The sequence below is a fragment of the Macaca fascicularis genome, chromosome 6 (assembly GCF_037993035.2).
Source record: "Macaca fascicularis isolate 582-1 chromosome 6, T2T-MFA8v1.1".
Classification (NCBI taxonomy): Eukaryota; Metazoa; Chordata; class Mammalia; order Primates; family Cercopithecidae; genus Macaca; species Macaca fascicularis.
In genome coordinates this window covers 174,549,391-174,577,221 of record NC_088380.1, presented here as the reverse complement: position 1 = coordinate 174,577,221, position 27,831 = coordinate 174,549,391, and the positions used below count along the sequence as shown (strand labels likewise).

At 41.6% G+C, this 27,831-nt stretch overlaps 1 protein-coding gene across 14 annotated transcripts in view; it reads right to left on the bottom strand.

The window, feature by feature from the left end:
• TENM2 (teneurin transmembrane protein 2) overlaps positions 1-27,831 on the bottom strand; it is a 1,286,794-nt gene that overhangs the window by 428,375 nt on the left and 830,588 nt on the right. Inside the window, exon 1 of one of the 14 annotated variants that reach the window (XM_045395042.3) lies at positions 14,077-14,281. The exons of the other annotated variants lie outside the window; for them this stretch is intronic. The gene's annotated coding sequence lies outside the window, so the exon portion shown is untranslated. Of the gene's footprint in view, positions 1-14,076; positions 14,282-27,831 lie in introns of those variants that run through there. 14 annotated transcript variants of the gene reach the window in all.

Below are 27,831 nucleotides of genomic sequence, written 5' to 3'. Positions count from 1 at the left end.
CTTCAAATACACAATTGATCCCAACTTTGCACATTTTTCAAAGGTACTTGCAGCAATAAAGACTGCCTAAGCTTGCTTTGAAATAGTCACCAGAAAATAAGGCATCTACAGTCTACCATCCATTGGACTTGTGTCTTAAAAGGCCTCAGTGGATGCAGGAAAGATCCCCATAAAAGGAGCTAGGACCTACTCTTTGTAGTAAGATCTACACATGGCTGGCTTCTTCCTGTCACTGACATCTCAGTTCAAAAGGTGATTCCTTTTAGCCACTCTAAAGCAGAGGAGGTAAAGTATCTGTCACTCTTTATCACATCCCCCATTTCTTGTTTTGCAAATATTTCTTATCCACTGATATTTTTCATTGGTTTACCTGTTTATGTTTGTCTCACCTTCTAGAATGTCAGCTCCATGAAAGCAAGGTCCTTGTCTGACATGTTTGCCACTGTATCCCCATATCTAACCCATAGCCTGGCATCTAGAACTATTTGTTGAATGAATGAGTATGTGTTTGTAAAATCAAGCAACTGTTTTCCTTAACAGATCAGGTATGGGCTTGTAGTCAGGGACTTTCATTTACAAGAGTCTGTAGGAAATGAGAGAATTGAGGTCGTAAGTAGAATATCATCTGGAATTGGGAAAGATTTGGGAAGGAAGGGGAAACAGAGAACCTTCTTTACTCCGAGTTGCTTATTGAGGCTGATTAGAGATCACACCATGTCAAAGTGGCAAAAAGGAAGCGTCAACTTTTTTCCAATTAGTGACAGACTGGCTGGCCCACAAAGATGGTGCACTCCCAATGGGATTGCAGCTCTAGTGTCTGGAGTGTGGTGTCTTTCTCTTTGTTAGAGATGTTTCACACTGCTAAATCTAGGCCCCTGATTACCCAAAGACCGCGATAAGGTTTGGGTCAACCAATGAGCATGAGGAGATAACCTTTGGAGGCACCATGTGACTTTCTTCACTAGAATTTGTCATCAGGTGGGATCTGACTTGAACACTCTCCTCTTCTGGACCCAATCTATGTTAACACTTTTTGAATGTTCCCTTTGCTCTGGAAGATTGAGGATATTTTCACCATCAAAAGACACACTTCTGGCTGAGTCTTAAGTCCTTTGGTACTTTGATCCTATTGTTTGTCTGAAATTTGTTTCCTTGTATGAAGGATTTGTACCTGACTCATAAAGTAAAGTGATTAATTCTATTATTACTAAACAAGTTTTAATAACATTTGTGGATACATTTTAATAAAATAAAATATTTTATTATAAAATTGATGGATGCTTAATAATAATAAATGCTTCATAAAAATTACAAATAATAAATAAATATATAAAATAAAGAGGAAAAATGTCGTTTCCCATTCCCAACACAATTGCTTCATCTACCTATCTACTAGAAGGGTATCCTTCTAGTTCTAAAAAGGATGACATGTACCCTTTTTAGTTCTGTACTAAACCCTCTTTCTAGATAGAACCACTCTGAATGATTTTGTGTGTGTACAGTGATGTGTTGATAAAAGCTTAGCAATTGACTCTCCAGGAAAAACAAAACCCTGATCTGTAGCATTTGCTGATTTCTGTGCAGCAAATACTGTCACTATCTACAATTGTAAGTTAAGAATATGACAGAATTGAGAAAATATATTGCACAATGGGCCTTTACAAGCCAGCGCAAGCTGGCTCCAGCACACTCCTGTGTGTATCCTTCTAAATTATCAATATTTCTCTCATTACATATATGTCTTTCTTCCTCTTTCTTTTTCTTCCTTCCTCCATCCCTCCTTTCCCTCTCCCTCCTTTTATTTCCTCCTTTACTTTTCTTCTTCTTTGTTTTCCTCTCCCCATCCTTACTGACGTCCTTCCATCCCTCCATGCCTCCATCCCCGCCTCCATCCATCCATCCACACTTGCATATATACACTAACATGCACAGACATAATGAATTAACATCTTACATGAACATTGTGCAGTTTGCTCTGCAACTTTCTGTTTTTTACATAATGTTTTGCAGCTCTGTATTTTGAAACTTGCTTAACACTCCTTGTAACTGGAAACACGTTGTGGCAGCTCAACAGCGAAGCTGGAGGTCTTTCACTTGGTCTACACAGACAAGCATGCGGGCCTGTGAGCATGTGTATGCACACACACTTGCTGTAGTCTATCTATTGTGAAAGGGAATAATTCATCATTGGGCAGCAGGTTCTGCTCAGATGGTTTATTGTCCTGACCTCATTAAAAGCATGTAATCCACGCAGTGTCGTAAATCTTTGCCTCTAAATACTTTCCTCTTTAATTTTTTAATACTGTACACATGAAGGGAAAGGTTAAAGCCAATTAAAAGAGATACAAATACCATTATTACTGCCCTGACAAACAGTTAGTTATTGGATTTGGTCGTTTCAGTTTAGAAAGCCATTATTTTTGTTCCTGAATGAATTAGTAATCAAGCTGTTTATTGACTTGTCTCATCTCAGAGATGCTAAATATTTTTTTTTGTCCATTCTCTCTCTCAATTGGCAACATTCCTACACACATAAAAATTACAGACAACTTAAGATCTAAGTGCAAACAATAACTGCACGGCTGCATGTGGAAATCCACATATGGAGAGGACCATCATTTTCACTGCGGTCCAGGAAGAAGAGAGCCACTCACTCATTTTATTCTTATGCAGCAAATAGTTGTTGTTTCCTACCATTAAGGCTATTATATGATACTGACAGATGCTTAAAAGCGTTTAGAGCTGAAAGAACTATTGGGAAAATTGCTGCAAAAGGACTGACAAATGATGATCTTTCTGTCCACAAGGTTCTTATTTCCTGTGCAAAATGGACTGAAAGAATAAAGGAAAGGAGAAAGATTCATTAATGTGGGAACTTGGTATTGTTTTCTGACATGAGTTTATACTTTTTATTGCATTGGGGCCAAAATATGACTCTGTTTATGAAAAGGCTGCAGTATTGTTTTTTTTTTTTTTTTTTTTTTTTTTTTTTGAGACGGAGTCTCGCTCTGTCGCCCAGGCTGGAGTGCAGTGGCCGGATCTCAGCTCACTGCAAGCTCCGCCTCCCGGGTTTATGCCATTCTCCTGCCTCAGCCTCCTGAGTAGCTGGGACTACAGGCGCCTGCCACCTCGCCCGGCTAGTTTTTTTGTATTTTTAGTAGAGACGGGGTTTCACCATGTTAGCCAGGATGGTCTCGATCTCCTGACCTTGTGATCCGCCCGTCTCGGCCTCCCAAAGTGCTGGGATTACAGGCTTGAGCCACCGCGCCCGGCCTGGCTGCAGTATTGTTTAAAAAAAAAGTGTTGAACTCTTTTGCAACTGATTTAGGCTTGCTTGGTTGCCGTCTTCTTTCCTGGCTTGATCTGCACCCACTAGGAATATAATGTTGGCCCTATAAGACGTGAGAGGACCAAAAGATATGCAGGAGTGGATCTTCCATTTGGTTACTTTATTTAGTTGTCTACCCAGAGTCCAAAGTGTTTTGTGAGACATGATCAACTGTGAGGAATAATGCGGACCACAGTGCTGGTTTCAGAATAAACTCACACTCACAGACCTGCATCCACAAGAATGTATACAATTCAAAATTTATATAAGTCATTCCTACTCATCAGAGGTCATAGTCAGGTATAAGAAGAAGGAGGAGAAGATGAAGGAAGAGAAAAGGAGAAGGAAAAGAGGAAGAGAGCCTGCAGAAAAACACGGAGCTGTATTTCCCACAGAGAGAACGGAAGCACACATATTGACAAGGAAACTCAAAACAAACAGTGAGACAGACAAAGATGAAATGAAATATTTCAAAATGTAGGAGATAAAAAGCTGGAAATAACACAAGCATTTTCTATATTCTTTCCTCTGAGAAGCTAGAACAGTGGTTCTCAAAGTGTTTTCTTCAGACAAGCAGCATCATCATCCTCTGAGAGCTTGTTAGAAATGCAAATTCAGAGACCCGCTCTGGATACACTGAGTGAGAAACTGAGCTTGGGGCCCGTCAATTTGTGTTTTAATAAGCCCTCTGAGGCACTCTGATGTGCTCTCAAGTTTGAGAACTCCTGTTCTAGAGATTATAGTTTTCTTAACTGCTTCTCTAAGACAGTCTTTGCAGCCAATCACAAACTTTTGAGCCTGAGCTGACCACTCTCTTTTGTTTGCCTCCTCAACCACACACCATAGTATAAACATCGATTTGTTTCCATGTCCTGCTCTCATACTAGACTGTAAACTCCTTGAGGCCAGAGGCTGTCTCTGATGTACTTCATTATTCCTTATGCCAGGGAGGTGCTTAGGATATTAGAACCAAGCAGGTGCTTAGGATATTAATTACAAGATACTAAATATAGCCCAATTAATAGAAAAGAAACATCCAGAGAGGTGTTTAACTTCATTAAAGTTATTAGTTATAACTTGTTAGATTAGACTCATTCCTAAGTAAAAATGAGCCTGCTCTCTTTAAAAAAGAAAGCAGAAAAAAAATGATCAAAGAAACACTCTCAAGCAACTTCTAAAGGGTACTGTGTATTCTCTTAAGAAATGAAAGAAATAATTGAACACATCTCACTCTAATAGCCTCTCATAAAATAGGCTGACAATCCAATCCATTCTAAATATTCCTGAGAGAGTTTCACGTTCAGATAGCACCCATCTGCCCATTTGATGATAGACATTCTTAAATTGAAAGTATTCTGAATACTTGGCTCAGTAAAATGCCAAGAACTCTCAGCTCCAGCCCAGTGGATTAAGGATGTGAATTCACATGGAAATGCATTTGTCCAGTACCCCAATATGTAGGAGGATAGAAGGCAATTCTTGGCAAGAGGAGGTATCCTGGGACCATCTTGTTGCTTCTCCATGAGGAGCTGAAAGACCTGGAATATGGATTCACCAGCCCTTTGTGGCCTTCACTGATGCTCTGAAGGTATTCTGTATAGTCTCTCTTTCCCACCATGGGATTCCTCATGGCGTCACATGCCAGCTGATGAAAGTCTGCTTTAGACAAACTTTCTGTGCCTGCCTTTGTGAGAGGCTCTAGTATCAGACCAACTGGATTCTAATCCAGGCTCCAACACTTTCTGGCTTACTTAGCTCTTCTGCGCCTCAGTTTTCTTATCTGCATAATGGAAACAATTGTTATATCTGAAAGCCAAAAGAAAAAAAAATGTGTAATTATTATATATGTCAGATATCTGACACATGATAATTGCTTAATAAATATTAGCTATTATAATTAACATGATTAGGTGCTCTATGCTACCAGGGCTTCTTAAACTGGAATTCATGGGCCTCTAGAGATCCATGAAATTAACAAAAGAATGTCTGTAAGTTCCCTGAAACAATGTGCAAACTGTTTCACGTTTACATATATTCTTTTTCTCTGGGCATAGAACCCCCAACTTTAATCAGATGCTCGATGTGTGGTTCATGTCTCCTATATTATAAAGAAGTGTGGTGCTAGGGGTTTTAGTAGCCAGATTGTATCCTCAACAAGCTAAACCTGGAACATGAGGCAGTTTCTTTAAGGCTGGTGTCTCACTGTAGGTGTGATACGCAGCTCTGGGACCTCCATTTTTAATTCCACACGATGTGTGTTTGTTTACTTTTCTTCTTCTACTTCATAAGAGGAAATAGCATTTCAAATGCATTTCACCACGAGGATAGGCAGACAGTTAATTTTCACCTTGAACACCCCCAAGATTTAAGAAAATAAGAGAGCTTCAATCCACTGCTCCTGACCTGCCAAGCACGACATTCTCAGTAGCAGCAAGAGCCAGTCTGAAAAAAGCTCCTCTGTTTCTGATGGGCTTCTCCAGATGCTATCAACATAGGCGACAAGAGGCAAGGCAGATGGACAGAAACAACGTGAAACCAAGAGCCAGAGAACTCTGCCCTAACCAGCTCCACACCTTGAACCTGCGGCTTTTCCTCTCATGTTCTCCTATTTCTTATTTGTCAAATAAAAGTTATCTTTTTTTTTTTTTTTTTTTTTTTTTTTTTTTTTTTTTTTGAGACGGAGTCTCACGCTGTTGCCCAGGCTGGAGTGCAGTGGCGCGATCTCGGCTCACTGCAAGCTCCGCCTCCCGGGTTCCCGCCATTCTCCTGCCTCAGCCTCCTGAGTAGCTGGGACTACAGGCGCCCGCCACCGCGCCCGGCTAATTTTTTGTATTTTTAGTAGAGATGGGGTTTCACTGTGGTCTCGATCTCCTGACCTTGTGATCCGCCCGCCTCGGCCTCCCAAAGTGCTGGGATTACAGGCTTGAGCCACCGCGCCCGGCCATAAAAGTTATCTTTAATCATCAATCCCCAGCCTTCTATGTAAAAGGGCCCAGATTTCATATAGAAATGGTTATTTTAGACTGCCACTTTTATATCAATCAGCTAAGAAAATTTTTAATTCCTAAAGAGGATTACCCCTCCTAATAAAATTATATTTTAGTCATCAGATAATTTGAAAAATAAATATATTTTTTTCATCTATGTAGGTAAATAGATTAAGAATATCATTTATTATTGTCTATAGACACCAAATGGTGAACATATGAGTTCAAGGACTCATTAAACAAATATTTATTCAGGATATATTAAGTGTCAGTTACTTCAACAAGGCTGGGGATGCAGCATCAAACAAAAACAGTTGCTGCCTTCATGGGCATGATCCTAGTGCAAGAGAAGGAAAATTATAACTAAAAATACACATGCAGACAATCACTTCAAATGGTGTGACAGGTGCTGCAAAGAATAAACTGGGTCCTGAAACAGAGAAACTGGGGATGATGTTGGGGGAAAGGAGAGTTTAGATAAAGGGGTCAGGGACAGCATAGGAGCTGAGATCTGAGGGATGAGAGTAGCCGGTCCCACAAAGATGCAGTAGAACTTGGTGGTGAAGAGAACTTCAAGTCAGCAGGACCTATGGCAAGCCCCTTAGCCCTTCTCTGACTTATTTTCCTCATCCGTAAAATGGGGATGATAATGGGATCTAATCCATAAGGCTCTCCTGAGGATTAAATCAGATAGTTATTTAACATTTGTCTAGGACAAAGCCTGGCCAAGTGCTACTGAGGTGGTTGCAAAATAAATGTCATGTAGAGGCAAAAGTATGTGCTAAGGCCCTGAGGTGGGATGGATAAAGGATTGTGTGAGCAACTGCAAGGTGGGTATGGCATTTGGGTAGAGCAGGTGTGGGAGGGCAGTGGAAACTGAAGTTGGCAAAGTGGCAGACATCACAGGGATCCTACAGGGCACAGCAGGGGAAGAGAGATTCCATGGTAAGTTCAAAGGGAAAAAGGTGGAGGGTTTTCTATGACCCCAGTAGACCTCTGAAGTTCATTGCCCAGAGGCTGGAAAATTATCCTGATTAACTTTTTGTATAGTTCTTTCATTCAGTGATTTCATGCAATAACTCAACTCCTCAAAGGGAACAGTTTCTTTAGGTAAGAAGTTTTAAATAAAGAACCTCTATTTCATTCATGCTCATTAAACTGTTTTCCATCCCACCTAGATCCTTGCAATAATAAATATAATTATATCCATCTTTAATGACTTTGGTTCCTTGAGCTGCAGGTGCTGGAATACTGTATTTATTAACATATTTTAAGCCCTTTAAAAAGACTGCATTAATTCCTATGATAATTTAGTACCCATAATACATTCTCTGTTCTGAATAGATGTTAATCACCACAGAATGACTGATTTGCCTGTGTGCAAGTTAAGCCACGCTCTAACTAGTAGCTAGTACCTTTTTAATTCAATATTGTTACTGAAACTGTTGATTAAAATTTAGTTGCAATAATTGTTCCGTGCCCTCTACCAGCCCCACTCTGAGGACTCAAACCAAGAGCAAACAATTGGATTCTGTTCCACTGAAGATGAGAGTGTTAATTCTGAGTGATTGTGTTTCTAGTAACGTTGGCTGGAAAAAGGTTCAGCTAATGCCAGTTATTTCAAACCACCTTGGATTTGTTAGTTGTCTGGTTAAAACAGCAGCAGTAGGAAGGCCACTACAGAGACATATACATGAAACTGAAGACTACTTAGGGGAGGGCAGCAGGCCATCCGGCTTCTGTCTTGAGGATGGAGGATGGATAGAGTCAGTTTCTATGTGGTGGGGCAAGGTGCAATCTGGCTTGTGCCAGACGCCCAGCACACTACCCATTTAAACTGAGATTATTTCAATCATCCATGTGGGAAGGATATTAAAAATGTAAGGAAATACATAAGTATTATGTGTCAGAAAAAGTGTTTTTGAAAACAAAAGTGTAACAAGTTTTCCTTTCTTGGCTTGAAGGTTAGTGATGGGAAATGGTGCTTTTCATATCTTTGGGGAAATAAATCTCCATACTATAATTTTCCTTTTGCAGAGTCTGTCAAGGGGTCTGTGAAGAAGGAAGAAAGCAATGGCTCTTTGGGTGCAGGTGGAGAGTGCTGAGCTGCTCAGCAAAAATGTAATGAAATCCACTTTGAATTTCTGGCTCAGAAGAGATAGAAATGCAGCAGGGAACTTGAGCCCCAGTTAGTCAGAACTGACCCAAGGACTCTTGAAGAAGAGAGGTGTCAAATATTCTATTTAAACTTCTTTTAATTGCTGGCATATGAAACTCTAAATTCTTCGTTTTCTCCAAACTTTCAGTAAAGTCTGTTCCACACAAGGTTTTGGGTGGATGATTTTGTCTGCCTGAGGTTTTGTTTGCTAGTTTGTTTGTTTTTCGCACATGCTGGGGTAAGAGGCCAAATTCCACAACTGGAGCAGCTCGGGGTGGAGAGAAAGGGACAGGTACACGACGTGATGGGCTGTGGGAAGGAGCAAGCGCTGAAAAATGAACAAAAAGGAGCTTGAGCACAGGAGCTGAGGGAACACCCAGAAAGTGGAAATAGTCTGTGGAACTGGGTTTGAGCTGATACCTGGGTCACAATTTTTTTTTTTTTTTTTAAATTATCATTACCATTATCTCCATGGAGCTGAGAAGTATTACCATCTACTATTCAGACAGATAAATTAGGGCACTGAGAGCTCAGTGACTTCAACAAATGCTAAATGCCCAGCCCTCTTGCTCAAAGTCACTAAGGCAGCCAGGGCCCAATCCCAGGTTTCCATGGCCAGCCTGACACTTAACTCAAAAGACAGCCCTAGCAATTTGGGACTGCAGAGCCCGTGGGATCGCAAGTCTCTCCTGGGAGGTGCTGCCGGCAGACTGTCCTGCCAAGAGCTAAATGACAGTGATAGTCAAATGGCAGCAGATGAGTTAAGGTCTTGGAGATCAAGATGAAAAGGTGATGGCTACTGCATCCTCCCAGCCTCCTTCTGCTCTTCTAGTCAAACACTCAGTGGGTCTGCTTTCTCAAAAGATGCTCATGGAACCACTAGGGTCTTTTCACAGAAGTGGGGGCAGCTCTGCCATTACCATATGGCATAAAGTTAAATGGTGGGTGAGGAAATTAAACATTATAAAAACCACCAAGAACCCCACCCCCCATGTACTATACACACTATGCAAAGAGGTACTCATTAGCTGTGATCTGCTGGATTATGTGTCTATCTACAGAGTCAGAATTTTGACCTGCATTTTGGATTCCACCTCCAGAAGCTTTGACTATATGAAGGAAGCAGAACACACCCACCATTACACAAATATATAAAAATATAAATCCAGATAGGAACATGAACATATATATTTGCCTCCCTCCCAACCAGATTTCTAAGCAGGGACACTAGAAAATTTGTCTCCAAACACACTCTTTCTGTATTTGTCAAAGCTCTTCTCCAAAATCTTTCCAGATAAGAGGCAAGTTAGTGGTAGGGTGAGATCCCTTTGCAGGCGCCTGTTGACTATTTGCAGAGGTTGCAAACTGGTAGCCCCCAGGCTCCGTCTGAAACATGCACATGGGGTTAGTTTGGCTCACACAGTGGTAGCCAGCATTTTTTTAAAATGTTGAATTAGTTGTGGACGTTGTAAAACTTAGATGTGTTCACATAAACCATACTGTTGTTTTTGATATGCTCAACCCTCACTTTGCTTACAGCTATGAGCTGACTGGCTGTTTCAGATTTATGAGGATGTAGCAGATTAGAGAAGACTTAGACTTGATGATATGGAAAGCCATTCACCACAGGGCTCTGCTTATCTTTCTAGTACAATCTTTTGCCTTCCTTATGCCTTGGGTGCCAGCCTTACTGAACTCAGTACTTGAAGTTCCTTGATTTGCTAAGCATTTGCCACGTTCTGGGTGTGGAGAGCCTCGCCCCTCAGCTTCCAGGAGAATCTGCCAGGCCACTTCTCCTAAAAAAACCACTTCTATGAAGCTTGTTCTGACCTCTCTGAGGGTTGCCAGCTCTCTCCCCTGCACCCACGTAACACCTGTGGCCATACAAGGCTTTCCTCTCTCTGCCTCACGGCACTGAAGATAATGTTTTGTTCCATTTTTGTTCATAGATCTTCTACATGACACTAGGAGATCCTTGGCGGTGGTGGCAGGGTGAGGCATGTCACACTTGCTTTCCTTTCCAGGGTCTTTCCGAGTGTCAGGCACATAGGCAGAGATTAAAAGAGGCCTTACAAAGTGAAGGGACCTCCTTGGCAACTTCTGCTACCCCTGTGCTATCTGTGGGTTAGGATGGTGGTCATGAAGGATGACAAAGGCAGCAGGAGATGCCTCTGGCCTCCAGGACAGCACACAGGGCTGAGCTTTGCTGGGTCCTCCTCAGCTCCCTGGGGGGAAGGCAGGGGAGCCATCACAAACCTAACTAGGTAAGCTGGGTCACACCATGCTGAATCTCAACCTTTGGACCCAGAGGCTGAGAGAAGTGTGGATGTAGCCCTGAGAGTAGGGTGTGAGTAGGAGAGACCATCCATCCTGCCATGGCCAGGGCAGCTTCTCCACTTCCCCAGCCCCCATTGCAGGCTTTTTCCAGAATGCAACATACAGGAGAATTAGAAAATTATTCAACTAAATAATGTATCTGTGGCTATTTAGGATAGGGTTAAAACTATTTTTTAAGGGTTAAAAAAGCAACTTGCTCCACAGGTCAGCAACTGTCACAACGATTTTTCTCTCACCATATGCTCCTCTGAATTGCTTGAATATGACATTTCTCTCTGAAGCATCTGGTCTCAGCCACTTCAAGGTACCCAAGGAAGCCGCACGTTCAGACTGAGTATATAATAACAGGAGAGCCATTCGCACTCCTGTCATCACAAAGCAAAACACTGCCCTTGCATAAATCTCCATTGTGCTTTATACAGCATTCCAAAAATGGTGCAGGAGGCAATTCAAATGAATAGAAGGAGAATTTGGTGTCAGGGGGGTGAGGGGAAGGGTTTGTAGACTTGTACATTGTATGTCTGTGTGTGTGTGGGGGGGTGGGGGGATATACATGTATAATTACATATATGCACACACACATGCATGCATTATGGATCAGTAATTGCCTTCACTGCCCAAACATCAATTCTTGTTTTTCATGGAAAAGAGCTAAGCATTCTAAGCATCTGATGAAAATAGAGCTCCATCAATCTGCAAAATATGGACAGAGAGGTAGGGCATATCTGTATTTCAGCACTTTGAAATACAAAAAAGGGAAATTTCCCATCACAAGCCAAAGGCAAACTAGCACTATCAACCTCCAACCACATTTTCCAGACTAAGAAAAAATCTGGCAAGCAATGCAGTACAAAGGGTTGCCTCTCTCACACTGGTAATAACCTTTATCAAATGGATACATTTACCTAATTTTTTCCAAAGATCTCACCCCACCTTCTTAAATAGTTCATTAAAAAACCCAAATGGGTTTAATAAAAAGTTCATCACCTGACAAATGGTTCCAACGTCCGTTCTTTTCTTGTCCTGAAGATCTGTGTGCTTATTTTGTCAGAAGCACAAAAAGTAGAAATGCAATTGCATTTGTGCTGATGCTAAATGTTAATAGATTTGCCTAAATGCCTGCTAATAGCCCCCCTAAAATTAGCTAGACTAGTAGTGCATGCCTAATGTGTTGTTGTTTTTGTTGTTATACTTGCTTTTTTGCTTCTCCTTCTTTTATTAGAGAAGGAAAAAAAGACCCCTAGAAAAAAGTAAAAGGCCTTTGGATGTGAAACATCTCCAGTGCGATATGTGAATTCTGTAGAAAGAACATATATTCTGAAACTATCCCACAGTTCTGACATTCTGTCATGAAGGTGACAAATCCTAGTGCTCTAATGTTTCATTAAATTAAACATGAAATGTTTAATGTTTTGTTAAATTAAACATGAAGCTGTGACTCTGCGCCCAAGAACCACAGCCTTCTAACAATTCCTCACATTCTTTCAGGTCACTTCTTAGGTTATAAAAATGAAGTTTTGTTTATTAGAAGTATTGTATTTCCCTGCACTTAAGATATACTTTCTTCTAATGCACTTATAAATAGAAACCAACAAGCAACCCAGATCTTGCATGCTTAAAACATGTTTAAACTCAGTCCTATGGAGACCAGCTTATTGACAACCCCTTAGCTAACCCTCTACAATCATTTTTTTTTTTCCTTTCAAATATTCACAATGTGACTGAGAGGGCGGGGGTGTTACATTTTTTAATCAAATCCCAAGCTCATTTCACAGATGGGCATGCTGTTTCCCAAAGAGTGGAAGGCTTGCCGGAAAACTGTCCAAACAGATTCTTCAGACTAAAGACTAAATACGGCCTGCCCCAATTAAAACAAAAACAAAAACAAAAAAACAAAAACAAAATGAAAAAACAAACAAAAAACTTGTTTTGTCCTTATCCATGAAGATAAAAGTTTTCCTTCACAAGAAAAAACCACAACGCTAATTTGGGAAGGCATTTGTCCAAGCAGGGAGAAGTACGTGGGGCGTTTGGGACTACTGAATGAAACTTCTGATGAAACCACTTAACGCAGTAGGTAAGCAAAGCACAGACTCTAATGGGAGAGGATCGAATGAAACTCAGACAAAAACGTACTCCTTTCCTTACCAGTTCAATGAAATCACTGAAAGGGACTTGTAGAGTTCTTAGTAATAATACGTTTATAGCAATACATCACATAACACAAAATTTCCAAAAACTATTTTATAAAACACTCCATTTTTAAATGGAGAAAGAAGAAAACAACAAATCTGTAGCAAAATAAGAGGAAAATACATACTCCTTTCCCATGGTATAAATATCGGATCATGTTTACATTTGTCAAGTGAATTTAAGTGTGCTATAGATGGTTTCCAAAGGACATCCCATAATTGTCAAACCAACAACAACAGAGAACCATCCCGCAAAAGGAAGAGTCACACAAAACCTTCCTTCCCAATCAAACTTGTCATCTATGCTTTTTCTGTGTTTACACAGCAGCTCCTATCACTGGCCGAAAACTGTAAAACAGCCCGGATTTGAACAGAACCTTGCTCTGCGAGAACCCTCTCCCAGCTAGTTTACTCAAATTGGTAGGAATGTAATTGACACTTACCATTCTGAAGCTTCATGTCTGTGAGGCAAACTAAATAAATTAAACGGATCCTGCTTTAATCTTCTTTTCTAGACCCCAAATGCCTTAATCAAAAGGAAAACAAAACAAAACAAAACAAATGTTCCCTGAGGTCCTTTTCTAAGCCACCAGAGTATAGGCAAAGGAATCGCTGTCTCTTTCACTAAATGCCCAGAGCCTGTCCCTGAAGATCCTCAACAACAGAGAATTATTTCTAACATCCCTCTATTCCTTCCCCATACTCCCCATCTTTTCCTTCACTTCTATCATTTGTGGCCAAGACTAGGCTTAAGTTGCACTGTAAATCAAAATCTGGAAGATGTTTCAGTTGCATATTTGGCTTGGCAGACCTCCTGTGAAAATCCCACGTGAGAACACATTTGTTTCCTTCCTGCAAATGAACTGTGGCGTTTGTGGTCCCTCTCCCTCTCCCCAGTGCACGCTTTGCCTTTAAATGAGCTAAAGCTGCAGGACTTCATTTGGGGTTAGTTGTCCCGCAAAGCTCATTTGGCTCTTCCCATTAAGGCAAGAGGCTCTAAAAGGCTAGCAAGATGCTTTTAACTATCTTTGAGGGGCCAGTCATATCTTGTTAGCAACAGCTGCATACACTTACCCGGCTCTCAGGGCCTTGAAGGAGATGTCCTATTCCTTGTGGGATTAGGAATGCAAAATGAAATTAACCAATCTTAGCTGGAGCCATCCAGGCCGCACCAGGTTCTCATTCTCCAAAAGCCAAGTGAGGCAGCCTCCTCCGGAGTTCCTCCTCTGTTGGCTTCTCCCTGGCACATCCAGCCCGCCAAGGTCCTGGCTGCAGTTTCAAAAGTACCACTCAATAAAAGGATTTTAAAGGCTGTGCTGGGAGCTGGGAGCTTCAGATCCCAGTTTGGCTTTTTCTCCATCAGCATTCCTCAGCAAGCCTGCACAAAGCGAGGTACGCTACATTATTTATGTCAGCTCTAGGCTCTGGAAAACACACACTGGCATCCTGATTACTAAGAATCCTCATGGATACAATTACACTGTTCCCACATATATTTCTCCCCCTCTCTTCCCTGATTCAACCTCTTTCAGAGGGAACAAAAACACTTTGAGGCGTGTCCCAACTCATCTATTAGAAGCCAAGAGAGCATCAAAATATGGCCACCACAGCAAATGAGCCCAGGGAAAAGGACTCTTTCCCCGGAGTGAGCAGAAGACACTCCAGGGAGGAAGGTTCAGATAACAGTTTGGGAAATGCCCTTCACGTGGCCTCCCTGGGTTGAGGAAATTGACATGGAAGCAGCAAAGTTGAGGCAATACAAAAAACATTTTGATAAATTCATGGAAGATTGATTTAGAATGGGCTGTTAAGGGAAGTAAGGAATATTCGGTGACATGACTAACCTTCCTAGCTGGATGGAGAGCAATCACGCTCACTCCACAAATGCTCCTTGGTGCCCCATTGAAGCCACAGCACTAGACAGGAAGACCACAGATTTAGCCAAGTAGAGCAATGATTCTGTCCTCAAGCCTTCTCTTCAGTAAAATGAACAATTCTCCAAGTCACAGTCCGCCATTTCCCTTCTCTATACTCAACAGCACATTATGAGCTGGGCATATTAGCCCCAGGCAGAATGAACTGCACCCTGGCATGGTAAAGGTAAGATGATGACAGGAACTTCCTCTTTTGGAGGAGTAGTGAGAAGTCTATGAAATTCCCCCAGTGTCTAGCTGGAGAGTCCCTGCTTGGCATGCAGAGGTGACTTCACTTTGTGAAAGCCCCAGGCACCGCTTAGTGAAACAACTTTTGGCAGGACCTCACAGTTAAGTCAGTTCATCTAAGCAAGGAGTCAGCTTGGGGAGAGTCAGTTGTCTCATCCAAGAACACGAGGAGGCAAGAGCCACCTGCTTCTCTCAGCGGCTTCCCCTGAACATGCATTCCTGTGTTTTGCTACTTTTCTTTCTTTCTTTTTTTTTAAGTGACTGTCACTTCCAATGACTTTGTCCAACCCAACTCAGATATCTTGGGAGGAAAAGCACTGTCTGAGATGGAAGCAATGGACAGAGAACACAGTGCAGGTCAGTAGATCAGAGCCTGGACAGGGGAAGTCCCACTCTCCAGTGCACACATTAGAAAAGCAATGGGAATTGGGCTCCAGTGCAGGAAGAAGCAGGACTTCCCTCAGCAATAAATGAATAAAGCGTAGCATTAGAGAACACACACACACACACACACACAGAGTCACACACCACACAATGATACAACATAGCTACCCCAAAACTGGATGAATGGCAAAAAGTAAAGGATACAGATTGCCCTGTGGGATGATGTTATGTGGGTGTGTCTGTTCCCTAGGCCCAGAATGCTGGGTTATCCAGCCCGCTAACCTTTAAGGAGGCCCTGGCCACATCTGGAAACAACTGTGCTCTCAGCTTGAAGTGGTTCCTCTCGTCCTTTCCACTAAGGAATCCAACCCACGTTGCAATTTTTCGAATAGGGTTTAAAAGCAACTAACTGCAGTGATGAGAACAAAGACTGTTCCTTGGAATGAAGATTGTTGAAGAAAATTATGTCTTTTTGTAATAACTAAGTCATAATCAACTTAGAAGCTGACCTCAGGCTAAAAGTCTTAGCAAAGATCCCTTGGGGACTCCCTTGCTGCCCTGAGTGCTGTGATGTGTGAAGGCCTAAGGGTCTGCCAGTCATATGCTGACCCCGTGGCCTTGGGCAAGTTGTTCATTCTCCTTGAGACTCAGTTTCCTCATCTGGAAACTATGGGTAATGAGACCATATTATTTTCGAGGATTTAGTAAGAAATGTAAAGTACTTAGCTCTGTGCCTAGCATCTTATGAGCTTATGATAACCCTCAGCTATTATAAATTTTCAAAATGTTATCAGTTAAATGGCACAAAACTTACACTGACGAGGTTCACACATGTATGAACCACATCTCTAAGTGCTCCCCAAACAACCAGATTGTTATTGACAATCTGTGTGCAAAGCACCGTAGTCATCACTATCATTTGCCTTCAATAAACTTGTCTAGATGAGCTGCCCCATGACAGAGATGTCAATAAAAACTAAAGAGTATAAAAACTGAGAGCATTAAGAGAAGGATCATGAAAGTTACCTTTTTAGAAAGGAGATTCTATAGTTTTCAACATCAACTGAACACCTTTCTATTCATTTAACTGTAAAGTAACACTATTTCAGGTTTTTGATACCCAAAACCCGGCTGCTGTACAGGAGATGGGGGGAAGAAAGTGACTATGAGCTGCACCCTCTAGAATCTTCCTCTTTCTTATCTATACATCCCATCTCCCAAGCTACAGGGAACAGAGGCTGAGAACTTCCAATCTAATGCAAAACTGGCATTTCCTAAAGGAGGACAAAGGCGACAGGACAGATGAAGGGACTTGCTCAAATTCATGCCCCCAGCAGAGCTGGGCTGGAACCCACAGGACTGACTTCCTATCAAATGTCCCCACCATTCCCCCACAAGGCTGAAGGCAAAACCAGCGGAACTCATAGCTAGCGTGCCATCTCACTATCTGACAAATTGGTTTTGATTCAATCCAGCCTCTCTACGTTAATACTGAGCTTACATGACCAGTATTTAACTTTTTACTGAACACATTTTTTTTTTCAGACAGAGATTGCTTTAAATTTTGATTTTAATGTCCTACTTTATGGAGAAAATGTTCTACTTTCCACAGTTCGGTAAGCCATCTAACTATCTAATGGTTTTGATGGTCACTTCTAAATCTTTTGAGTAAGAAAAGCAATACTTCAAACTCTTCATATTTTATAAAGGCTGTCTTTTCATAAGATGGCATCACACATATAAGTTATTAATATCTTTGAAGACTACAGAAGTTTTTTCCATATATTTTTCTCTAATGATATAGTTAAATAGATAATTGCACCCTTTTCTGCATAAACAAACAAAAGAGATCTTGAATATGCAGTTATTTGAAGTACTAATCACACTTCTTGCTTACATAAACAAAGGCTATCAAAATTATAAATCTTCAGAAGCAGCAGATTCTACAACATTTTCTCTGCTAGGAAATATCAGCATACTATATCCCAGTGCTGGACTGCATGAACATCATTAAGATCCATCTCTCAATGAGAGTTCCAAACAACTCTATCGTTTGCTTCCTGTCAAAACACCTGAACAAAAATACGATATATTGCATCATTCGCTGAAGTTATTTCTCTAGTTGGAACATGAATTACGAGTCCTTCTGAAACACATCAACCAAATCAAGTTGTAACACGGCCCTGTTTTATTCACTGCACAGATCTCAGCTAATCACTTTCTAATACAAGTCATGATTTTGCTTCATTAAGTTAGCATTTCTCTTATTTTCCCCTTATTTAGTATGTACTTCCATGGTACCTACTAATGGTATAGCCAGCACGAAGTTGAACATTTCTTGTCTTCCAAGGTATACTTCACCCCGATCATTCTGACTTTGCTAGGCCATTTGTACTTTCACAATGTGCGGGGTTAAGAATGCTTGTTGTAAAACACAGGTCTGTCTTTGTCTTATAAACAATATGTAGGCACTCTTGGTGGTCTTTAAATTCTAGCGTTTTTTTTTTTTTTCCATGTGGAAGCTCCCACTCAATTTCTAACGATGACTGTCCCTAAATATGCACTGCTGAGGTAAAGTTGTGTCTCACTGGCGGCAGAATTGAGAAACTTCCATTCCTTCCAACACAGCAACCCAAGGAACTGCCTGAGGCATCTACTTCCTGTTTCCACAGGGGCAGAACAGTTGTTTAAGGCTATCTTTAAATTGGTGGCTTAGAAAATTGCCGGCCGGGCGCGGTGGCTCACGCCTGTAATCCCAGTACTTTGGGAGGCCGAGGCGGGCGAATCACGAGGTCTGGAGATCGAGACCATCCTGGCTAACACGGTGAAACTCCGTCTCTACTAAAAATACAAAAAAATTAGCCGGGCGTGGTGGCAGGAGACTGTAGTCCCAGCTGCTTGGAAGGCTGAGGCAGGAGAATGGCGTGAACCCGGGAGGCGGAGCTTGTAGTGAGCCGAGATCACGCCACTGCACTCCAGCCTGGGCGACAGAGCGATCGTGCCACTGCACTCCGGCCTGGGAGACAGAGCGAGACTCCGTCTCAAAAATAAATAAATAAATAAATAAATAAATAAATAACGTGGCAGAAAGTGGCAGAGAAGATTCAGAAACTGTATAATCCTCATCTGAATAACTTTTGCAAATGAAGCAGGAGAAAAGCAGTCTTGTTTCCTGAAGTTAAAGGTAAGGTCTTTAGAAGGAGGGCTCACAGCATTTCTTGTCTATACAAGCTAATTCAAAAACTTGGTTGATTCTAAGTTGTGGCTGACCAAGAAAGAAGCAGGTAGAGAGCTCAAAGGGAATACAGGAAGGGGGTAGAGTGTGGCTTCATGTTCTCCACACCTTCCCTTCCCTTCTGCGCCAGAAAGAGGTGCCTTCTGTATACTTCTTGGGATCCTTTATGATAATGTGGCTGTTTTGTTTTTTCTCAGACTGAGTCACCCGTGAAGGTAAGGTTTCTCTATTGTTTCCCTATTGTTTTAGCGACCACTCTCCAGGGCAACTCCTTCTTTCTGAGCTATTCTACATCAGAGGAGGAAACACACACACACACACAGACACACACACAGACACACACACACACACACACACACACAGAGGATCATAATGGGACTTAAGTGATCCTTTAGACCAAACCCCTCATACTATGGAGGGAACAAAAAAGGTCAGGGGAAAGAGGAGATCTTCTCAGTGTCATGTAGGGGCTCACTACTGATCTGGGAAGAGCATCCCGGTCTATACATGGGATTCCCAGTGTATACATGAGCATCCCTCTCATCTGTATGAATTCATTATTTTATTTTCCCCCTCGTTCTCCCACGTGAACCATCCCCCCGACTCTACCACCCTTTTCCAAGAAAAAAGATCATAGTCAATGTTTTCTTGTTCTGTGATGTCCTATTGCTAGGGAGGACAGTTGCTGTGGGCATTATTCTAAGGAAGGCTTTGTAGGATTCACATAGGTTCTGTTGTGGATAGAACCAAAGCTATAGGAGAGGCCATTCCCCAAAAGTGTTCACAGCCTAAGCATGGCCTCTTACTATAACTTGTGAAGAAGTCCAACCTCTTGGTCAGACACAATTGGCTTTGAATCTCCTCCTAGCTGTGTAAGTCTCCCACTTTAGCCTCCCCATAAATACAACAATGAGAATAATGGTGCTTGGTTCACTTAGCTCATCTGAGGATGAGATTTAATATGTCATGCCTGGAAGATACTGAAGATTTGGTAACTCGGAGCTGCTATCCTCTTTCTATCATGGGCTCAGATATATTATGGGAGAGTTACAAACTCTCTCCTTTCACTTGAGTCCAGTGCAGAGTCCACTCTTTTGAGGGGAATCCTTCTCTGAAAGGCACATCTCCTGAGTGTCCTGCAATATCCCACCCTATGGAAGTCACATGCAAAGGGTTAATAAGACATGTCAGATTGAGGGAGCATGAACATGTGTGATTTTCTGCTTAAAACCACAAAGAAAACAAAACTTCAGACAACAGAGAACGTGTGCAGGAGCCACATGGATTCTGTTGCAGTTGACGTCTCTGTAAGGAGACAGACATTCCAGGAAAAGTAGATTCACACTCATCCCACTGACCGCTGGCTCTGCCTCCTCTATTAACACATGGGGAATTTCTCTCCATCAGCATTTCCCACTTTAGCCACTTCCTCACACCTTCTGGGTGTGTTTTCTATCCAGTCCTCCCTGATTGGAGCTGGTGGAGCTGCAGTTCCATCTAGTCTTCAATTCTTTCCTTTACTTAGTATTTTTCTGCACTGGATTAAGAAAATGTGGCACATATATACCATGGAATACTATGCAGCCATAAAAAAGGATGAGTTTGTGTCCTTTGTAGGGACATGGATGCAGCTGGAAACCATCATTCTCAGCAAACTATCGCAAGAACAGAAAACCAAACACCACATGTTCTCACTCGTAGATGGGAATTGAACACTTATGAGATCACTTGGACACAGGAAGGGGAACATCACACACCGGGGCCTATTGTGGGGAGCGGGGAGGGGGGAGGGATAGCATTAGGAGATATACCTAATGTAAATGACGAGTTAATGGGTGCAGCACACCAACATGACACATGTATACATATGTAACAAACCTGCATGTTGTGCACATGTACCCTAGAACTTAAAGTATAATAATAAAAAAAAATTTTTCTGCAAATTGACTTATTGTTTCTAACTTTAGTTTCATCTTAGTTAATAATATCCATAAAATCACAGCTTGGATGTGCTAGCTATACATAACTACATTTATATCACTATCTCTATATATGTATATAATATATATTTTCTAAAATATATTACAATAAATAAATATTAAAACTTTTTAAAAAATAAAAACCTTCAACCATGTGCCTCTTAAGGATATCTTGCATACTTGCACCACACAGATTGGTACATGGCACCCATATGTGCATTTGGAAATACTGTCCTATATAACATTTTATTCTTTTTTGCTTTATTGTTTTTCTTCTTCTTCTTCTTCTTTTTGAATCAGAGTGTCTACTTTGTGCCTTTTCCCCTTCAGAATGCAGTTCCTCTGACTGAAATGTCACTAGGAAAAGAAATGTTCTAAAAATGAAGTTTTCATTATGTCCTATAGCCCAGCTAGAAAACTCAGAGAAGAGTCTACGTGCTACTTTTCATCCTGGGGACTGATGCTTGAATGTGTTAAAATGCTATTTGTTTTCCGACAGGCTACTTGGGCTTGGCACCATGTAAACCCAAAGTGTTTGTGGAGATTCCCTTGAGGACAAAGGAAAAATCATCTGCATAGATCAAACGTGTATTAGCTGCATTAGCAATTGGCCCCTGGAGACTGATAAAGACCTTTTTAGACAGATTTCATTGCACAGCTTTTTAAGAGCTTTCATTGAACTAGCCTTGAGTATCACGGGTATGGAGCTTTCTTCATGTCCTAAGTGTCAGAAAAGAAAGGTGGACGATGAGAAGCTGGGATGAGAACTGCTACCTTCATTGTACGTGAACCTCAACACCAAGCCCACGCTCCCGTCCCTATCAATATTTCATGTTGCCAGAACCATAAGAAAACACTTCTGTTGACTTCCTGCATTGTAATATGTAGGGTGGTGGAAAGATGATTATAGCATAGGTTCAAGGATTTAAAAATTCATCACCTTCTCTATTTAGAAAGCTGATCTGTGGTTAGGACTTATGAAGGCTCCACAGACCTGAAATGATCCACTGGGGGCACAGCCTGTTCCTGAGAAATCTGGGGAGTAAGGGATGCGGTGAGAGGAAGGGAGAGGTTGGAACTGTGATTGGTCAGGCTGCTGACTGGGCCAGTGGTTGAAGGCTTCAGTTTGTCAACATACTGTCAATGGAATGTTTGCTTTGTATCATGGCACGGTATGGGGAACAGAGAGAGAGAAAAAAAATGCTGCCACAGTTGCAAGCCCAGAAGCAAAACCCAGGTTTTCAAGAGACATGCATCTTCCTGCTCCTCCAACACTGCAACACTCTTTCTGCCATAGCACAGTGGTTTCCAGTGCTGACCTTAGTTCCACTGTGTGTGTGTGTGTGTGTGTGTGTGTGTGTGTGTGTGTGTGCGCGCGCAGAACTTGTAAGCTCTTCAGCAAAAGGACCCTTTTTCAGAACCCTGGGCAGACATATAGTATTTCCCCTTCCTCTAAAAGCCTTACAAATCATTTATCTGGGTTGGTTTGACTTCTTTATTTCCCTGCTAGAAATATTTTGGAGACTCATACAATCTTACAACCTCATCCCATCTCTACTAACTGGGATGCACACATCTCCCTCAGAATGCAGAGGCCCAGCCACTGCTCATGAAGAAATGGAGCTTCCACCCCCAGCAGAGGTGGCCAGGAAAGTCTGGCACTTTCTGGTGCTGGATACAAGTCTTTGTATTTCCAGCAGCTGCCCTACAGAAGCACGAAGGAAAGCTTAACCTGCAGCAAAATAGAAAGGAAATGAGTATAACTTTCTGGCCTGATAAATTATTTCATATTTCTTATGCCCTGTAGCCTGCCTTTTTTGCAGTGCTAAGTCTCAGTAGAATGAATCCCAGGGATGTGGTCACCAGTCTGCGTGGCATCAGGTCCCTCACTGTGGTTCACAACATATTATTGTTTCTCTTCTGCCCCTTTCTCCTCTCACTGCCTTTCTCATTTGCCTTGTCCCTTGGTCATATCATCTAGCCATCAAAGATAGGCATTGCTCAGAAAGATGGTTCTCCTTGGCCTGTGAGTATAAAACACAGATATCCTCAGGCTCAAGCCTGGCGAAGAAGGGGTTACTGTCTGCTGCAGCCAACTGTCCAGGGAGGGTCTTTTCCGTAGACATAAAAGGATATCAGCAGGATACACACTCAGGCTGGCGCTTAAAGAATGCAACTCTTTCTAAGAAATCCTGGCGCATTTAATTTGATACAGCAGCATTAAATTTCCATGAGCAGCATTCACCAATAAATTAAAGAAATAAAAAATCTTCATTCTTCCCATTTAAGTCAACAAATAGAATGCTGGGATGCCTGATCCTGAGGGTTCTACACAGATGCCCCCTCCAGGGGCAGTGCCTGCACTCAGAGAGTGGATTGTCTTCAAGCCAGATCTACAAGGCAAACTGGCACAATTACCACTTCAGCAGGGACAGAAGCAGTGCCCTAGGATGATCTTTCCAAAATGGAAATCTGAACATCAGCCCTACTTAAAAATTCTCCCTCGGCTCCCGACAAAGCCTTCATTACATTCCATCATCTTCAGCCCCTTTTCTATCACCTGCGTTTTACTTTGTGCTGCAGGAATACTATATTTTCTTGGATGATGTCATCTTATGTAGCACTTTACGTCTTTATTTATGAAGTTTACTAAATTTAGAAAGGTTTTATCTTCCACTCCTCTATTTTTTAAACATTGGGTATAATTCTTATCCATCCTTCAATACACATTTATATCCCTTTTTGCAGGGAACTTTCCATGTCCTTTACCTTCCACAGCTGAAATGACGTCCTTGCGTGTGTGCTCTAGGCATAATAGTCTGACCTTTATATTAAATAAATTTTTTTCTGCACAGCACTTAAACCAGTGACCTGCACATGGTAGCTGCTCAATAATTTTTACAGTTATGATTATCCCACCTTATATATGTAGTATTTGCTCATCTCTCTTAAACCTCTATTAACCTGTATATGCCTAGTGTTCCACTATTGGAACGCTAAGCTGGTGGGAGTTATTCATATCCTACTGCTCAAGGTCATCGCCAAGGTCTATTTTTCACACACAAAAATCTGCAACCTCCAGCATAAATGGGTTAAACACAGAACTCTATCCATGACTTCTTTGAATCATTAATGTCTTGCCAAATATTTGGCACACAGTAGGTGTATTAGGTCGTTCTTGTATTTCCATAAATAAATGTCTGAGACTGGGTAGTTTATAAAGAAAAGAGGCTTAAGTGGCTGATGATTCTGCAGGCTGTACAAGAAGCGTGGCACCTGCCTCTGCTTGGCTTGTGGGGAGGCCTCAGGGAGCTTTGACTCATGGCAGAAGGTGAAGCAGAAGCTTGCACATCACATGGTGGAGTCAGGAGCAAGAGAGAGAGTGGAGGGAGTGTGCATGCCACACACTTAAACAACCAGATCTCACGAGAACTCACTATTGCACAGACAGCACCAAGCCATGAGGGATCCATCCCCATAACCCAAACACCTCCCATCTGACCCCACCTCCAACAATGAAGATTACAATTTAACATGAGATTTAGAGGGGACACATATCCAAACTGTATCAGTAGGTTTCAGGTAGGATTTGCTGAACTAAAATGCAGTTTGTGCAAATCCTACCTGAGAATTCTCTACTCTGGGGATTCTACACAGTGTCTAGTTCCTCCTTGCAGGGACACATCATGCAAAAATTTGGAGTAAGACTCTTCTCAATTCTGTTCTCAGTAGCATAAGTCTCAGACGTGTCTTTCATTCTTCGTGGCCACTATTATCTGGTTGCATTATATACCAGGCTGGTATCCAGAAGCCACAAATCTCGGAAACCAAGGAGAAGACGTAAGAAAAGCGCTTGCTCTCCTCTTTCCATTACTCTAATGAAACTATGTGTTACAGTGCCTTTCCTTAATCTGATTTGAGAAGGACCTTAATAGCAGGGTAAAAGCAAAGAATGAAGCCAGTTCTTCAAGGAGCTGCTTGCTTTAATGGCAATTTCTTTGTTGTCTCTTGTGACAAATGCGGCCCCTCACTGAGGCCAATTGTTGCACTTGGATACAAGCATGGCTCTCCCTGAAGTTGCACGCATTTCTTAGGGCACAAGTCAGCCCTTCCTGATTTAATTAGAGTTTTTTATTTTTTTTCCCTCTCTCCACCTCTCTTGACCTTCCGCTTGATTTTGTAGTGAAGTATTCCTGGAGAGCAATAATCCTGTAAGCTCGACATCAACCTTCACAGCTATGAAAATGACAAAGCTGTCAAAATTTCAGCCTTACAGCTTCCAGATGGGGTCAGTACGGAGATGTAATGGTGGAGAAATGGGAAGACCAGGTTCCGTTAAGGGGGAAAAAATGAAGATTTAAAGAAATAAAAGGACCCAAACAGTGACAATTGGAAGCTTTACATTTCAAGTTACACTGGAAACTTTTGCCTTTATGTATGCGCCACTAACACAGTGATTTAGTAATTTCCATGGGAGCTGCCATCACCTCAGAATACTATTAGTGTCAGAGTCAGGGAAAAAGAGGAAGTCTTTTTTTCCTCCCAGAGTATGCAAACAGAAGCTTAGAAACATGTTTGCATTTGGATTGGATGATCTAAACCAACAAAGTTCAACCTTTTCACTAGGAGCTGTGAGCTGTTTGACAAGACCTACTTTTTATCAGGCAGGTTCAAAGTCTACTCACTGCAGAGGCTTCCTTAATAAGAGGGACTAATAAGATTATTTCCTTAAAGATCTAACCTTGGCACCCATCCTCCAACCAGACGGCAGAGCAGATTCATTCTCTAAATTGCTTACCTTCAAAAGAAAATCTCTATTGACTGGAGCATGGGCCTGGCATGGCACACCAAGACGCTATTAGTAGAATTCTCATTTGGATTTGAAGAGCCTATTATTTTTAGTTTCTCTTTCTCTTTTTGGAATTTTTTTTCTGTCACCAAAATTTAATTCCCCAAACTACATACAAAGAGTGCATTTCAATGGGCTGAGTCAGAATCATTGATGGTACACCTGTCCCCAAAATCTTCCCCTAATACTTTGCCTCCACTCGGGAACATATTTTGCCAACTACTTAAAAAAAATTAGCCAACATAAGCACATTTCTGGCCAAGCAGGCTTCAATGTAAGGAAAGAGAAATGGGGCATATCTGTATTAAGTATATATAGAATAGAGAAAGACTATTCAGAAAACTTTTCCAAGCTTGTATTTTGACCCATTTGGGATCACAACACAAAATCTTCAGTTGAATGGGGAGGTTCAGGGGAAGAAAGATCATGTGATCATCAAATTGAATTCCCTCTACCTTCTCACCTCCTGCTCTCCTGCAGCATGGCTTATGTGATCTGCTGAAATAATGAGAGCCATTTTCACTCTCATCCATGGGTGGGATGACATACAGCCATTTAAAACTGGCCCTGTTTGAAGAAAAGTGATTTAAAAATGGGACCATTTAAACAGGTCACTGTATTTCTCAAAGGTGAGACAGTGATCAGTGTATGACATTTAATGATCCAAAAGGGGCATGAAAAAGAATTTTCTCTGGATGAAACTGGAGTTGACTCTGTATTTGGGAGCGAGAGGGTTGAAGCCAACTGTGGATCTTGGTTCTTTTCTGTCCCCCATCACTGAGACAGCATCTTGTGTAACTTTGTGTCTTATGCCTAGCATCCTGGAGGATTAATTCCACCCTGACGGCATTTCGCTGATGTTATCTTGTACATTTCTTTGCTTAACTTAAGACTTCTGAAGTAGGAATCCCTCTTGTAACTGAGGGTGTGGCATAGTTTAATTGGCTGAGTTTTCCCTCTCTTATTCATACATAAAATAATGATACATCTTGCAAATGAGTGCATTTTAGTATTGATGAAATATTGTCATAGACACTTGACAAATATTGTGTGGATAAATGACTGAATGAATAGGACACCTCCTCCTGAAGTTCTCAATATTTAAGGGAACAACTGTATTTAATGACAGACAACTTTTAAGTTTTGCATTATTGACAAAGATACACTTTTTAAAATCCTACATGGACATATTAAAAACAAAACAAAACAACCCAAAATAACAAAAGCTGAAAGGCAGGAAAAAAAGACAAAGGGTTTCTATCTCTCTTACAATAAAGGTAATAGCATAAGTAAGGAAGTTGACGTTTGCTATGCCAGGTACTTTCTACATATTTTCTTTCAGAAGTTCCACATTGGGCTGGGCATGGTGACTCATGCCTGTAATTCTAGCATTTTGGGAGACTGAGGTGGGCGGATCATCTGAGGTCAGGAGTTTGAGACCAGCCTGGCCAACATGGCAAAACCCCATCTCTACTGAAAATATAAAAATTAGCCAGAGGTGGTGGTGCATACCTGTAATACCAGCTACTTGAGAGGCTGAAGCAGGAGAATCACTTGAATCCAGGAGGCAGAGAGTTCAGTGAGCCGAGATGGTGCCACTGCACTCCAGCCTGGGTGACAGAGTGAGACTCCATCTCAAAAAAAAAAAAAAAAAAAAGTTCCATGTCATATAAATTATCAATTGTCTCACAGATGAGGAAACTGAACCTTAAAGTGATTAAATTGCTTCCTCGAGGCACAGCTAGTCATGTAAGTGTAAGCTGTGGTTTGAACACATATTTTTCCAACTCAGGTTCTATACTACATCCTGCGGAGACTCAAGAGCAGTTCTTCTGCCAGTGATTGAATCGTGTCCATTTAATTGGGTAAGGTGGGTCATATTGGAAATTAGCATTCAGATTAGTAGTGTTTGCTGTTGTTTCAGGGTCTACTACAGTAGTTTCCAAATCTCCTGGGGATGTTTAAAAAACACAGTTGCCTGGATCCCATTCCTACACATTCTGATTTTACTGGTATGGGTGTGGCCTGGGCATCAGGATTTTAAAAGCTCCCCAGGTATTTCTAATGCACTACAAGTTCAGAAACCACTGCTTTAGGGAGTTTTCATGTTGCCCTAGGGAAACAAGACAAATTCGTTCTTGGTGGGAAATTTGCATAAGTGATCACATATAGAGCCTCTTCATCAACTTGCTATTATTCTGCCTCTTCCCTAAGTCACAC